The sequence below is a fragment of the Chrysoperla carnea genome, chromosome 5 (genome assembly GCF_905475395.1).
Source record: "Chrysoperla carnea chromosome 5, inChrCarn1.1, whole genome shotgun sequence".
NCBI lineage: Eukaryota > Metazoa > Arthropoda > Insecta > Neuroptera > Chrysopidae > Chrysoperla > Chrysoperla carnea.
Window position 1 is genome coordinate 34,222,222 of NC_058341.1, and position 14,096 is coordinate 34,236,317.

General features: G+C 27.1%; 1 protein-coding gene and 1 non-coding gene across 3 annotated transcripts in view; one reads left to right on the forward strand and one right to left on the reverse strand.

The window, feature by feature from the left end:
• Positions 1-14,096, forward strand: part of LOC123299698 (protein bowel) — an 88,263-nt gene that overhangs the window by 35,988 nt on the left and 38,179 nt on the right. The gene's annotated exons all lie outside the window — the stretch shown is intronic.
• Trnak-cuu lies at positions 11,263-11,335 on the reverse strand. Its single transcript has one exon. It is a non-coding gene; the product is annotated as a tRNA-Lys (tRNA).

Consider the following 14,096-nt stretch of genomic DNA (forward strand, 5'->3'; position numbering starts at 1 on the left):
ACAAAATATCAATTATATTTATATGAAATAATGGAGAATGAGAACCTTATATGGTTCTATAAATTTGTATAAAATTATATTGGCATATAACAAAATTCTCGTTAACTTAAATATTTCTCTCTAGGTGCAATGCAACACAAAATTTCATGTCACGCGAACTCTTAGCCCCCTGGTAACAAGCAAATCATTTATATAGTTTCGCGATATTTTATATATACTTATACAAAAAAAAACTGATAAATATAAAAAACAAAATATTTATTTTTAATTGAGTATAATAAGTGTTTAAGACCCAAAGCCCATAATGAAGCAAAATTTCTATGTTTCTTTTTGGTCTGTCATTTAAAGATTGGCACACTTTTCCGATTTTCTTGTTTTTCGACATGTTTTTTTTGCTGTCTTTTATATTAAACAGAAAGTTATTGTTAACAAGAAAAGCGAAAAAAAGGCAGGAAGCTGCTGAAAAAAAAATGAAAAATGATTTTGTTAAGTTTCAAATCTTTATAACAACAATGGAAGCTTATTGGTTTTTATCTACATTTCCTGTTGCCGATAATTTTCTTTTAACATATACGGTATCCAGGAAAATTCGTAACATAACACGATTCCCATGAATACGACAATCGAGTTGCAATTAAAATTTAGAATTTCTTTATTATCGAACTTACCATTGTCAATCCAAATCTAAATAGCAGGCCCAAAGAATCAAATTCAATTTTGCTTCATTATTGACACACGGTCTTTTTCTTTTTACTTTATCTCACGGATATTTTAATATATTAAATAATTAACATAGTCTTAATTATCAATATGTGTGAAAGAGAAAAAAAAACTGGTAATTTATATTTAAATAGGTTTTATTTTTAATCCGATCAAAATTTTTGTCCGACAAATTAAAAAAAAACGATATAATATTTTTTATAATGTTTATTTATTACAAAAAAATAACCGGTTCCTTCTATAATAATAAATACATAGATTTGTCAAGAAACCGTACACTTGTTTATCAAAAGTTGAACGGCTCTTAAACAACTTATGATTAAAGCTAATCTCTAAAAATATGGAAAATAATAGAAAAAGATTTTGGTTTTAGAGTTTTTATGTACAAAAAATGTTGCCTGAATGCGATTCAAATACGAAATTCTTATACTAAAAGTTAGAGGGAATTTTCAAAAGAAAGGGCACTTATTTATAGTTTCTGCTTATCGTCTTTGTTAAAAATATAAGAAAACTGGAAAATGTGTCATCAAGTTAAAAGCATGGAGTAGATTTTTCAGACTTCAATTATTGTAAATTCAATTGCAATAAAAATATGGGCTAGGTAGATTTGAATGTCCACTTATTTATTTCACGATAATCCAACAATATTAAAGATGGACCCAAAAAATACACACCGAAAGTGATCCCACCGGAATATCATAAAAACAGAATCATCTTTTTCCCTTATTTCTTAAAAATGTTTACGTTCAAAGCTTTTCTGTCAAGTAAAAGATAGGTAATTTTAAATTAGCTAAGGTTGAACAGTTTCGTGGAAATGCAACCCACATCCTCTTACCAAAATCTTCCACATTGATTTTAATATTAATATAGTTGGATCAACTATTTGATCACAAGCGTATTTACAAAAAAATTGTCTTACAAATTATAAATTGTCTGTATTATAAACGACAGAAAAAAGTCACACAAAAAAAATTTTTTTTTATTTCTGAAATTGTTATTTATAATCTAATCTCACAAAAATCTTCAACAAAAAAAATAATTTTAATAATACACAATTTTTAAAAAGTATGCTTAATAATAATCAAATCTTTTGTAAAAATCAAAATTTATTAACAAAAATAAGTCATTTATGTAATTTATTTATACGTGTAGTGTATTAAAAAACGGGCTTTTTTTTCTTAAGCCTTTAATAATTTTTTTGAAAACATATTTAAGAAGAAATTTTAACTTTGAGAAGATATTATTGTTATTATTTATGCTCAATAATTTAACAGAAATTTACAATTATATTTTGTGTCACAAAAATAATTTATGTTTTTTTTTTTATTTTTAACCACCGACAAAAAATTAGGAGTTACACGTACACTGCGTGTAATAATCAGTTTATTTTGGTTTTAAATTGTCATCTAGTAGGTATTTTTACCATGTATATGAAATATACAAAGGTATACTAAGTTTAGTCCCAAGTTTGTAACGCTTAAAAATACTGATGGTATGACCAGAATTTTGGTATGGGTGTTCATAAAATCAACTACTCCACTTCCGGTTGTCTGTCTGTCTGTCATCTGTCGACTGTCATCTGTCTGTCCGTCTGTCATCACGATTACTCAAAAACAAAAAAGATATCTAGCTGAAATTTTTATAGCGTGCTGCGGACGTAAAAAGTGTGGTCAAGTTTGTAAATGAGCAATATAGGTCAATTGAGTCTTGGGTCCGTAGAACCCATCTTGTAAACCGTTAGAGGCAGAACAAAAGTTTAAATATAAAAAATTTTCCTTTTAAAAAAAACAACTTTTGATTGAAACATTTTTTCGTAAATGTCGCTGTTTACTGTGAGAGCGTAAATTATGCGCAAATTGTATAGTATTATATGGCTATATCAGTTATATGTATATGTGTGATATGTATGTATGTGTAATGTAACAGTGTAATCAACACTGTCTTTACATGGTATTTGAACAATTAACTCAGTCAATTGTTTGTTTTCCCTTGTTCAAAAGAAATTAAAAATTAATTTATGAAATGACAACGAACATTACCATACCCCACAACAAAAGATTGTATGTACGAAAGGAGTCAAGTTTATGAAAGCGTCTTTTCGTCTACTCTGAGTATCTGTGTGTCAATAAATGGAGGTTAGATACATTTGTTGATCGCTATGACTGTTTTGGTTTAGATAATGGTAAATATAAATTTTCATAAATCTATAACAATAATTTAACAGACCAACAAAAATTAAGTGAAAAAATTAAAAAATTTGTACTTAATATCTTTAGCCATTTAATATAAATTATTTATGTTAAACAACAAAATTTTAAAATAACAAGTGAAAACAAACAATTGACTGAGTTAATTGTTGAAATACCATGCATAGTCAGTGTTGATTTCTTTATCACATAACACATACAAAAATGTATAGACAGTGTTGATGCGCAATCGTTTGTTTTTTTGACGTCACGTAAATAACAAAAGATATTCACTTTTAAATAGACACACACACAACTGATATTCCCATATTAATACATACTACAAAATTTGCACCTAATTAACGCCCTCGTCGGTAAACAGTGATGTTTACAAAAAAATGTTTCAAACAAAAGTTTTTTATTTTTTTATAAGGAACATTTTTTACATTTAAACTTTTGTTTCTATCTCTAACGGTTTACAAGATGGGTTCTACGGACCCAAGACCCAATTGACCTATGATGCTCATGAACTTGACCTCACTTTTTACGTCCTGAGTACGCTGTAAAAATTTCAGCTCGATATCTTTTTTCGTTTTTGAGTTATCGTGTCCACAGACGGACGGACGGACAACCGGAAATGGACTAATTAGGTGATTTTATGAACAGCTATGACAAAATTTTTTTCCTAGCATCATTATTTTTAAGCGTTACAAACTTGGGACTAAACTTAATATACTATGTATATTTCATATATGCATGGTATAAAAATATGAATATTGTTCGCGTGAAAATAAATTTTAAATAATAAACAAAAGAATAAAATAAAATATGCATATATTGTTTTATTTATGCCACTGCACGGTTATTATTATTTTATATTTATTTATTATTTTTTACATTGTTGTTAATTATTTTAAACAACAATAGATTCTTGACTTATGCAAAAAGTTATTTTTGTAAATATTACTTATATACATATAATGTTTAAGTTTACAAAGAAGGAATTAATAGTTCATGGTAAAATGTATATAAATTTAATTATTATTACTAAAAAAAAAATTGTAATAATTTGTTACATATAATTAGTGTAATTTGTTTATGAGATATGTGATTTTCACTTTGTAATTCACACGTTTCATGATAACAGTCGCGTAGGTAGCGTTTTTAATATTTCAAGATAAAAAATTAGCACTCCTTCCTTTTAAGTATCCTTCTGATAAAAATATATACTATGCATACACTAATTTACTAATAGATTATTAATAGACAAGTGGAATTTAAAAAAACCCCGACAAATGCGTTTAATTCCTTGTAAAACGATTTTTGGAAACTAAGCTATAAAATGTTCTCAATCAAATCGTTTCGACCATTTAATGGTTAGAATACCACTGAGAAACACACAGACGCATATATTAGATAAACACTTTAAACTTATAACACTCCTTCTCAAATCAATATCAAAGTGATGGTCAAGGATATCAGATGAGATGAAAAGGATACTTAGAGAGTTATCACTTTTTGGGAAAAATTTTTGGAAATATTTTAATTGAAATTGAAATATTTAAGTTGACTTTGTTCTTTTGAATTATTGTTTTGAATTACCTTATTATTTACCATTTCACTTTTCAAAATGAATTGAGCCTAGTTTATTTGACCATTTCATTTCCATAGTAATTATTTATATGTTAAAATTATTTGTCATGCTTCCAAACTGAATCGATTTTGAAGATCATCGCCAATTTTTAGTTTCTTCCGGGATCGGAACAGACACACAGACACACAAACATAGCGGTCAAACATACAACACCTCTTTTTTTTAGTTCGGGGGTTAAAAATAACATTTTAATAATTTTTTAGGTGTTTTTGATAAGCGAAAAGGTCAATCAAATGATAAGTTTTTTTCATGTAATTTCTCAAATCCCTTATATAGTTTTTTCGCTGAGATCTTGTTCTTTAAAATAAATTCATATTCTAATTCTTTAAATATAGAAATATATTGTTATTTTAATTTACTTTAGAAAAACCAAGATATTTTCCCGCCCATTTCAATGATTACTTCAGGTTCTTTATCAATTTGGCGTAATGATTGATGTTGGAGCAAGGTACTACTTTGAATTATTAGATACGTTCATATATCAGATAAAGTTGAGAATGATCTAAAAATTTGAAGGATTCACAAATATTCAAGCATATAAAATAAATTTTGAAAGAAATTTTTGATATTTCTCTTTTTCCAAACGCATAGCTACAAACTTTTAAATACAACATTTATTTTGTATCCAGCTTATATATATTTTTTTTTTAAATCCAATTAAAAATGGCTTCACTAAGACAAATAGTAATAATATAATTTAAGTATTAAATGAATTGTGAAGATACGTCGCAAAGACACCAGGAGGGCTTCCAAAAAAAATCCCACTCACTGTTTTTGTTTCAACAGTGATGAATAACTGGTAATAATCAGATAATAATTAAAAAATACTTTTAACAAATTAAAAATTATTAAACCATAATTATGCTATTATTTCAAATAAAATTCTTTTCTTTAATAAATTCGTGTAATTTTTCATAACTTTTTTGCTATAATAATATCTTATCATCACACTAGAAATGCATAGTCTTAGTGAAATTTCCACCTTGTAAGAATATCATAATATAACTAAATCGAATCGTAATAATATATTTCCTTAAGCTATGTTTTCTTTAGAGAGTTATATAGCGACTGAAAAATACGTCAATTTGAACAGTTAAAATAAAATATGATATACCTTGTACATTCACCGCTCTATTACAGCCATTATAGCATATCAGCGATGACCCATGCAACCAAAGCTTGAACAGTATGTATTAGAACTAAATCCCGGCATTAAGTAGTAAGTCGTATATTCGAAGTCTATACTACTTTTTAGGATGTTTTATTCTAGCAAATTTTGATTTATGAATTAACTATCAGAAAAATCATTTTGCCATGTGGCAATAGGTAGCTTAGAATAGAACTACGATTACAAGTTTAACAGGGTTTCAACAGCTGTTGAATAAATAGAAAAAATATGACTATTTTTAAAATCTCAAGGAGTGAACCATAAATAAATTATTTTCTACTTTTAAGTTCAATAAAAGCTCTCAAAAAAAATATTTTAAATTTAAATTTTTCAAGACGTCCTACTATAAGTACTTAAATATATCTCTTCTACGTCAATTCTAAAAACCAATGTTTACTTAAAATATTGACGCATATATCTATTCCGTATTTTATAATATTTTACCGGAACCAATATAATAATTAAATAATTAAATAATATCCTATTATTTATTTATTACTAATAATGTACAACAGTTATTTAAAATTTAACCTGAATGATGGAAGCAGGCGAAAACTTAAGTTCAGATTTTCTTTTTTAGACCATTTTGAAAATTCCGAAATTTGTATTTATTTATACACTCCTTTAAAATTTTCAGAAATTTGCAATTCTTAATGAGAAAGTCTCCTTAATATGAAAGGCTTTTACTATATCATTTGTTTATGGTGGGGGTGCAATGCATTCAGTGTATTTCACATATCTATTTAACACAAAAATTAATGTTCCCGGCGCTTCCACCATTATATTGATTTCATTACAATGGGATTCAGTTTATTGGATGTCTAATTAAATAAAAAGCTACGTTTAATGAAAATCAGTTCACCTGTTCCAACATTAAAAAGTATTCTTTTCATTCTTTTTAAAAATTATATCATTCCGAAAACGTTTAATATTATTTTATTTATGTAAAACGAATAAAAATTAAAAATCCATTATAATATTAAGGTTAAATCAATAAACGGTTAATTTCAATAAATAATTATCAACTATATAAAATATTCTTTTAAAGAAAATAAAACATAAAAAAAAACTTATTTTTTTTAATTTTTTAATTTCAATTAATTATTATTTATTCTTGTAATAAAACATAATTGTATTAAAACTAATCATAAAATTTATTAAAAAAAACATACGATCAATTTTTTCTTTCATATAAGACCTAGAGCCCATAACAAAGCAAAATTTCTTGCGATAAAGAAACAATTGATGATAAAGAAACATAATGTGTTTACTTTAGCTCGATTGTTGAACCTATCGAAATTAAGTTTTTCGATAAAATAAAGTAATTTAAAACGTAATGGCAGGCAGTTTGCAATTATCGAATTTGCAAGTTTCATGCCATTTGCTTCTACATATTATGCTATCAATGCTTTTCTTTTAACATAAACAGCAGGCATAAAATCGTAAAAATGGGAAAATCGTAACACAAAAATCGAAAAACTCGCCTGGCATAAATTTGGCTCTTGAATCATGGTTAAAACCTCATTTTTCTGTAATGTTAAACTAACTTCAACTCTCCAAATGGCAAACAAATAGAATAACCGAATTTTCACTTCAACATAGGCTCACGATCTATATACCTACAAAACACACAACAGCAACACCAGAGCAATAATTTAAAAATATTAAGAAAGGGAAAAGAATAAGAAGAAGAAAAAAAAATTGATATAAAACCCAAAGAGATTTGTGATTATAATAATGTTGATGGCTTTGGTGGTCACTGATCTAGTTGGCCTTGAAACAGCTGAAGATCAAGAAGACTTAAGATGAAACAGTGTATCTTTTTTTGTATGTAAGAGCAAACCATACTCGTATAATATATGTATAAGATAAAGATAAATTCCAAAATCTCTTCTGTTCAACAAAGTGGTACTGAAATTTTAAAAGATTTGTTAATGACTTTTTTACTGATGGCCCTAAAAAATCGGCAAATATTATCGTCTTGCTTGTGATGGAAGCACTATCCTTTCATCATTCTTATGACAAGAGAATGAACTGCCATACTTCTGACAAATGTTGTACCGTCCATATCGTGGTAAGCAATCTGAAAAGGTTATGTCATACAAATGAGATTCTAGAAAAATCTTGTGGTTTTAGGATTCGAAATCTCAGTGAATAATATGTATCATTCATTATCTGAGTTTTTTTTTGTTAATAATATTAATCAGGGGAAAATGCTGACAATTACATAAGACCAATTCAACTCTGATTCAAGATCATATAAAGCCTTCGAAGCCACATTGCTTCAACACTGAAAAAATTTCGGTGATGAGTAAAATAAGTACAAAAAATATGAAACAGAACCGCGTAAATTATTGAAAATTATTTTTTTCTATTTTTCGGCTTCTTAATTTTACTTTGCAAATTGTAAGCCTTGTGCCAGTAATATATCTCATAATATTTACTTCCCACCTTTCGATTGACGAACACTTTTTAAATACGGAAAATTACCATGCTTCTCTTCAATGTATAAATTTGTAAGTCCAGTTGTAAATTTCTCCTTACTTTAACCAGCATTTAAATGAACGTTCTTCGAGACAGAAGCAAAAAAATAATCAATCCTGACCCGTCACCACACTTATTATCTTACAAGTTCATACAATCAGGAACTCTTGCACATAATCATTTTCTAGTAAAAATTAAATGCAGAATAAATAATTGCAGTGTATCAAATGGATTAGTTTTACATACCATTCGGTATCTTTGTAAAAAAAGATATACTGTAACAGATTAAACGCAACATAATATTACAAACTAAAACTATCTCATAAATATGAAATGCATTCATATGATAGGGAAGAGTGCTGTACCTTGAATCTTAATTTACATTTATATGTTGTCTACAAATTATGTGATCAACGGATCACGTATTAATTTGCACAATGTACCTTGAATCACGGTGATCAAAGGATATTTATTAAAGAAGGACCTCATATTTATTAAAGAAGGACCTCTTGGTGCAATTTATTACCGGATTCGCGCTGGCTTAATAAGCCACTGATCGGAGATCTGATTACCCTCATTGATTGTATCATTGATTGAAGCTGCTCTCTTCAATATACAAATTTTACTCCAATCTAAAAAAAGCACTCTAAATGTTTATCTTTCAGGAATTTTTTTCTTTGATCGTAACAACTTCCACTGCTTTTCACCCCCCGAACTAAAAAAGGGGTGTTATAAGTTTGACGCTATGTGTGTGTGTTTTTGTCTGTGGCACTTTAGCGCCTAAATGGATGATCCGATTTTAATTTTTTTGGTTTTGTTTTAAAGGCAATTTAATGGCGAGCGTTCTTAGCTATGTTTTAAGTGCGAATTTAAGATTCCGTACCCAAAAAAACCAAAAATTGACAATGATCTTCTTAATTGGCTCAGTTTGGAAAAGGCCTTAAGGAAAAAGGCAAATTATTGGAGAGAGTTCTTAGAAAGGTTTCAATGCGAATTTAAGGTCCCGTAGCCGAAAAATTTGTCGGGGGTTTTTTAAATTTTGTAAATTTCGCTTTTTTTCTTTACCTTAGGCCACTAGGATCAGTAGGACTGTTTTCTACTTGTACTAAGTATCATCCTAAATTACAAAATAATGGTAACATTATCTTTAGACCCAAGATACATAGTTAATAGGTATAGAAATTTAAGTTGAATGTGATTTAAAAAACAAAGCAATAGTCCACTTGTTTACTTGAAGGTAAAAGCACATGGACAACCATTCTCTGGAACATTGCCTGCGCACAAGTAACTAAATTTTGTGGTATTCATTTAGTGGCTGTTTCGTAGATGGCAAAATTTTCCAAGTAACTGAAATCGATCCAAGGTAAATTACTATCAAGGTACAATAATTGACCCTAAAACATACAGATACCACCAACCGATGGATACTCGGTTTTGTTGTATGTATATTCTTCGTTATCAACATTTTGATCAGTTATTTTGTTCCTCTTGTTCTGAAATGCTTCAGGTCGCGCGCGTCATTTAAACTAGATAATATTATATGTAACATAACATAAATTTGATTCGAAGCTGCTTGCAATGCAACGCAAGCAATCGTTGGTTGGTTGCTCTGTATATGTTGGATGTTATTTAAATATTTCCATTAAAATTATTATTTCATTATTTATTTCATTTTTATTGAATTTATAATATTTTAAATGAAAGGTGTTAATTATCAATAGAATTCTTTTTGTACAAATACCTACAGATATAATAGAGATGAGGCATTTTATTATTTGTACCTTTTAGTTCGCCGTAGTACACCAAGTGTGAATAAAAGAAGATAATGTTATAATAATATATAATAATGTTATAATGTATTAGGACCATCTTTTTCTATTTAAAATGCAACGAGCTAAGTGGAATACAAAAAATACACTTAAAAACCTTTATTGTTTCGTTAAAACAAACAGTACTTGTAGACGTTTAATTTTGATCGTTTTGACTATACTCTAGCTCATTTTAAGGGTAACTATGTGAGCTTAAATATATGCTACTCTAAGATTCAAAGTATTGTCACTGCAATTGGAATTTGTAAAAAGAAAAAAAAAATCAATGTTTGTGTTGACGCAATGTGCGTTTCGATTTTATAAAAACTGTTATACTTTATACAAACATCTATTTTGCTTTCCCTCCAATTTGAAGTGCGTTTCATTACCGTGCAATTTTTAGTTATCAACATATGAGCGATTTTGTATGCGGTCTTTAAATATATCCTAATGTTAAGAAAGTTAAATTTTGAGTCGTATTTTTGAAAGCAATCAAGTAAAATGAAATCGAGTTCTATACTGATTGTGAGAGAGTACATATACATTAAGCAATATGTATAAGAAAGATACTATTAGATGTCTGCTTGCATTTTTGTATTGCTACAATTTTACTGCTACTGTTCACAAGCATGCTACTGTACTGAAAACCCAAAAAAATCTGGCAATGGCTCTATACAAATCGGGACCCGGATTTCAATCTGAATCATCAAATATTGATTTCTTTAAGTGCAATGATTGTCCTACATTAGTTTTAAGCAAATCTAAATCAAATCATTAAAAAAAATTCAATTATATTAGAAACAAAAACATTGTATTAAATAAATTGTATTACACTAATTCTTAAAAAGTTGTAGGTGGAGATTATTAAAACAGGTGTGGCATTGTGTAAGTACCTATATTTCATAGAAATCATATTTGTAATCATAAAAATCATATCTGCTAGTTAGAAGTACCTACATTTTTATTTTTAGATATTATGTACAAATAATACTCTACAATCACATTATAGCACGTGCCAAAACTATTGTTTTATTACTTTTTCGTACGTCAAGAAGTACGGAAATGTAAATGTAAATGTATTTAATTTTTATAAATGTTGAAAACAAGCCTTAATTCCTAATTCACAATATTAGTAATGATCAAATTTAATCGGTCATGTCATTAAAACTATAAATTTATATAGCTAAGGATAAAATTATACTTACTACTATTATTCTTTCTAATATAAAAAAAAAACTATATCGCCCAACGTGGGGCTCGAACCCACGACCCTGAGATTAAGAGTCTCATGCTCTACCGACTGAGCTAGCCGGGCTTGTGACTTAACATCAAAAATAGAGGTTCAGTGTTGTAATGAAAAATTAACAGATAAAATATTTTACAGTATTTCAATTTTGTATTTGAAGAGAATAGCCTGTGTTCCTACAGATACCTTGTATTTTTGAAATAAATTTACACCAACTTTTGTGCTTGAAAATAATTTAAAAAATTTTCATATTTTTACCTTTCTAAAGAATTTATAGCCTTCCAAGAATCAAATCTGTCTGCGTTTTAAATTTGTAAAACAGTATTTATAATTTTACAAGCAAAAAATGTATTACTATATTAGGCTAATTGCTTATTAATTACATCAAATTGATTTCATCTTTTTTTTTCTTCATATTTTGAAACATCTAATTAAATTTTTTTAAATCATTAATAAATGAAGAATAATGTAAAGAATATCTAATTACCAAATTATGAACAATTATCAATAATAAAAAATAAATTTACAATAATTTTTATGTTTTATTGTATTTGCTCAACTATCCAAGCATATTTTGTAATATTCTATTTTTTTAAATAAATTTTTGAGTTTCGTTCATAAATTCAAATTATCTTAAAGATTTTGAAAAATTTGTTTGCTGATAGCTTTCGATTAACAAATTAAAGTTAGTTACATAATAAAATATCCGTATACATAATAAAACCAGAATTTTTCGAAAGGACAAAAATTAAATCACTCAAAACGATCCACAGTACAAAATATACATTCTTCGGCACTACATTAAACCATTCTATGAAGATATTTTATTCAATCCAAAATTTGATTCCATAGATGAGAAAAAAAAATTAATTAATATCTAAAATATATCTCACCAAAAACAACAAAAATTTCTAATATGGATACATGAAATGATATGGTATATTACAAGTATCTAAGCCCACCCACTAAGTATGTGTAAATAAGGACATTAGCATAAAATTGTTATAATTATACCTATAATCAACATTTTATTTTATAGTATGTACATAATAAATGTACTAAAAATTTACTGTGTGTACAAAAATTCTAATTATTTCTAACGCATCATTAGATACATTAAATCTTGATTCATGAGACTGAAACTTTGAAGTTTTATTGAACTGAACAGATTTGCTATATAATTTCCTTCAAATCTATCCTGATTTGACTCTTAGATGCTACATTCCTGCGGTTATATTTAATTCCAACCATAAAAGAAAATCTACCTTACCCAGAATTTAATTAATTCAGAGAAATGACAAATTCAATGTTTTATATTTCAATCAAAAGCTTTAATATCATCATGCGAGAAGGCTTTTCCTTCCTACTCCAACAATCCAATTTCATGGATGAGACTTTTACATACAAATTATATCTATTAGCTTGCATTTACGTACCAAATATATGAAAGCAATTGAAGAAGTCATATTTTTTTTTTTTTATTACTTTAACTTTCATAAAAAATCAAAAATTATTTTTAGTGCACCTTGTATATCCTCATTTATTGATTTCATTAACTAAATCAAATTTTAATTGATTAAATTAATTAACATAAATGTGCTAAAAAATATTTTTATTATCGATACAAACGCGATAATACTGTTGAATTCTTTGTTTTGTTTTTATTTTTCTATTTAGTCCGCCAGCCCATAATGAAACGAAATTTCGATGATTCATTTTGTCTGCTATTTGGAATTGTAAAAGTAGATTCCTTTTGTATAAGGAAAATACAGTTTTAATCATGGTTCGAATGTTAAATAAATGAAATTTCCAGTTTTTCAATAATTTTTGTCTTTGTTTCGTCTTTGTAAAGAAAGTGATTGTAAATACAATACGTTCAAAAAAATGACAGACAATTTAAGAAAAACCTTCTTTTGACAAGTATGGCAGACAAAAACACGTTAAATTCCAAACTGAACTTATATAAATTTCAAACTGAAGCCACAATTTAAACCTAAATTTTCTTTATTACTAAACTTACTTCTTTTTTAGACGAAAAGAATCATAAATTTCGTTTCATAATTATAGGCTCATGGTCTAATTTCTATGGTATTTGGTAAAACAAAAGTATTTGGATATAGAGTAATTTTATCAAGCTCAAATTTTCAACATGGATTAATTAAATAATTAATTAATTTAATATTATTTATCTTAAATTTAGTAAAAGAAGGTTGATTAACTTTTTTTTCTAACCAATAATAACAACCTTGATTTCTTCTAAAAATGATAGGTCTAAAACGTTTTCGTCTACCTCAATAGAGAGACCTGTATTATTAAATAAATCAAACATAGACCCACGTTGTTTCAATCAAATGAAATGTTATATCATGTGATATGTGCAGTATACCTGAAATTGAAATATAATACTAAACGAATATGGTACATTAACTATAAAAGCTACTTTTTAGAAATAATCTTAGACATAACACTATATTATTATTAATAATAGTATCATTTCTGTAACTAATTAAAATCTTTTGATTTTCTCACCGTATCTTTTAAGAAAATATACAATTATCAAAAATTTTAATTTTATTAAGACAGGAGCTACCTTTTATACTCTAGAAGTACACAAACTATCCTGTATTCCAAGAAATTTGTGTAATAAAACAAACTTGACGATTTGCTGAAGTATAGCTTTCAATCTTATTAAACACCGTAGAATTTCATTATATATAGCTTCGCGAATTATAACTAATTTGAGGTTGTTTTCTCGCTATGGGCATATCGACAGAAAATTTTAATTAAGTGTATACTTATTAAGAATTTAATAACTCATTTACCATAAAAA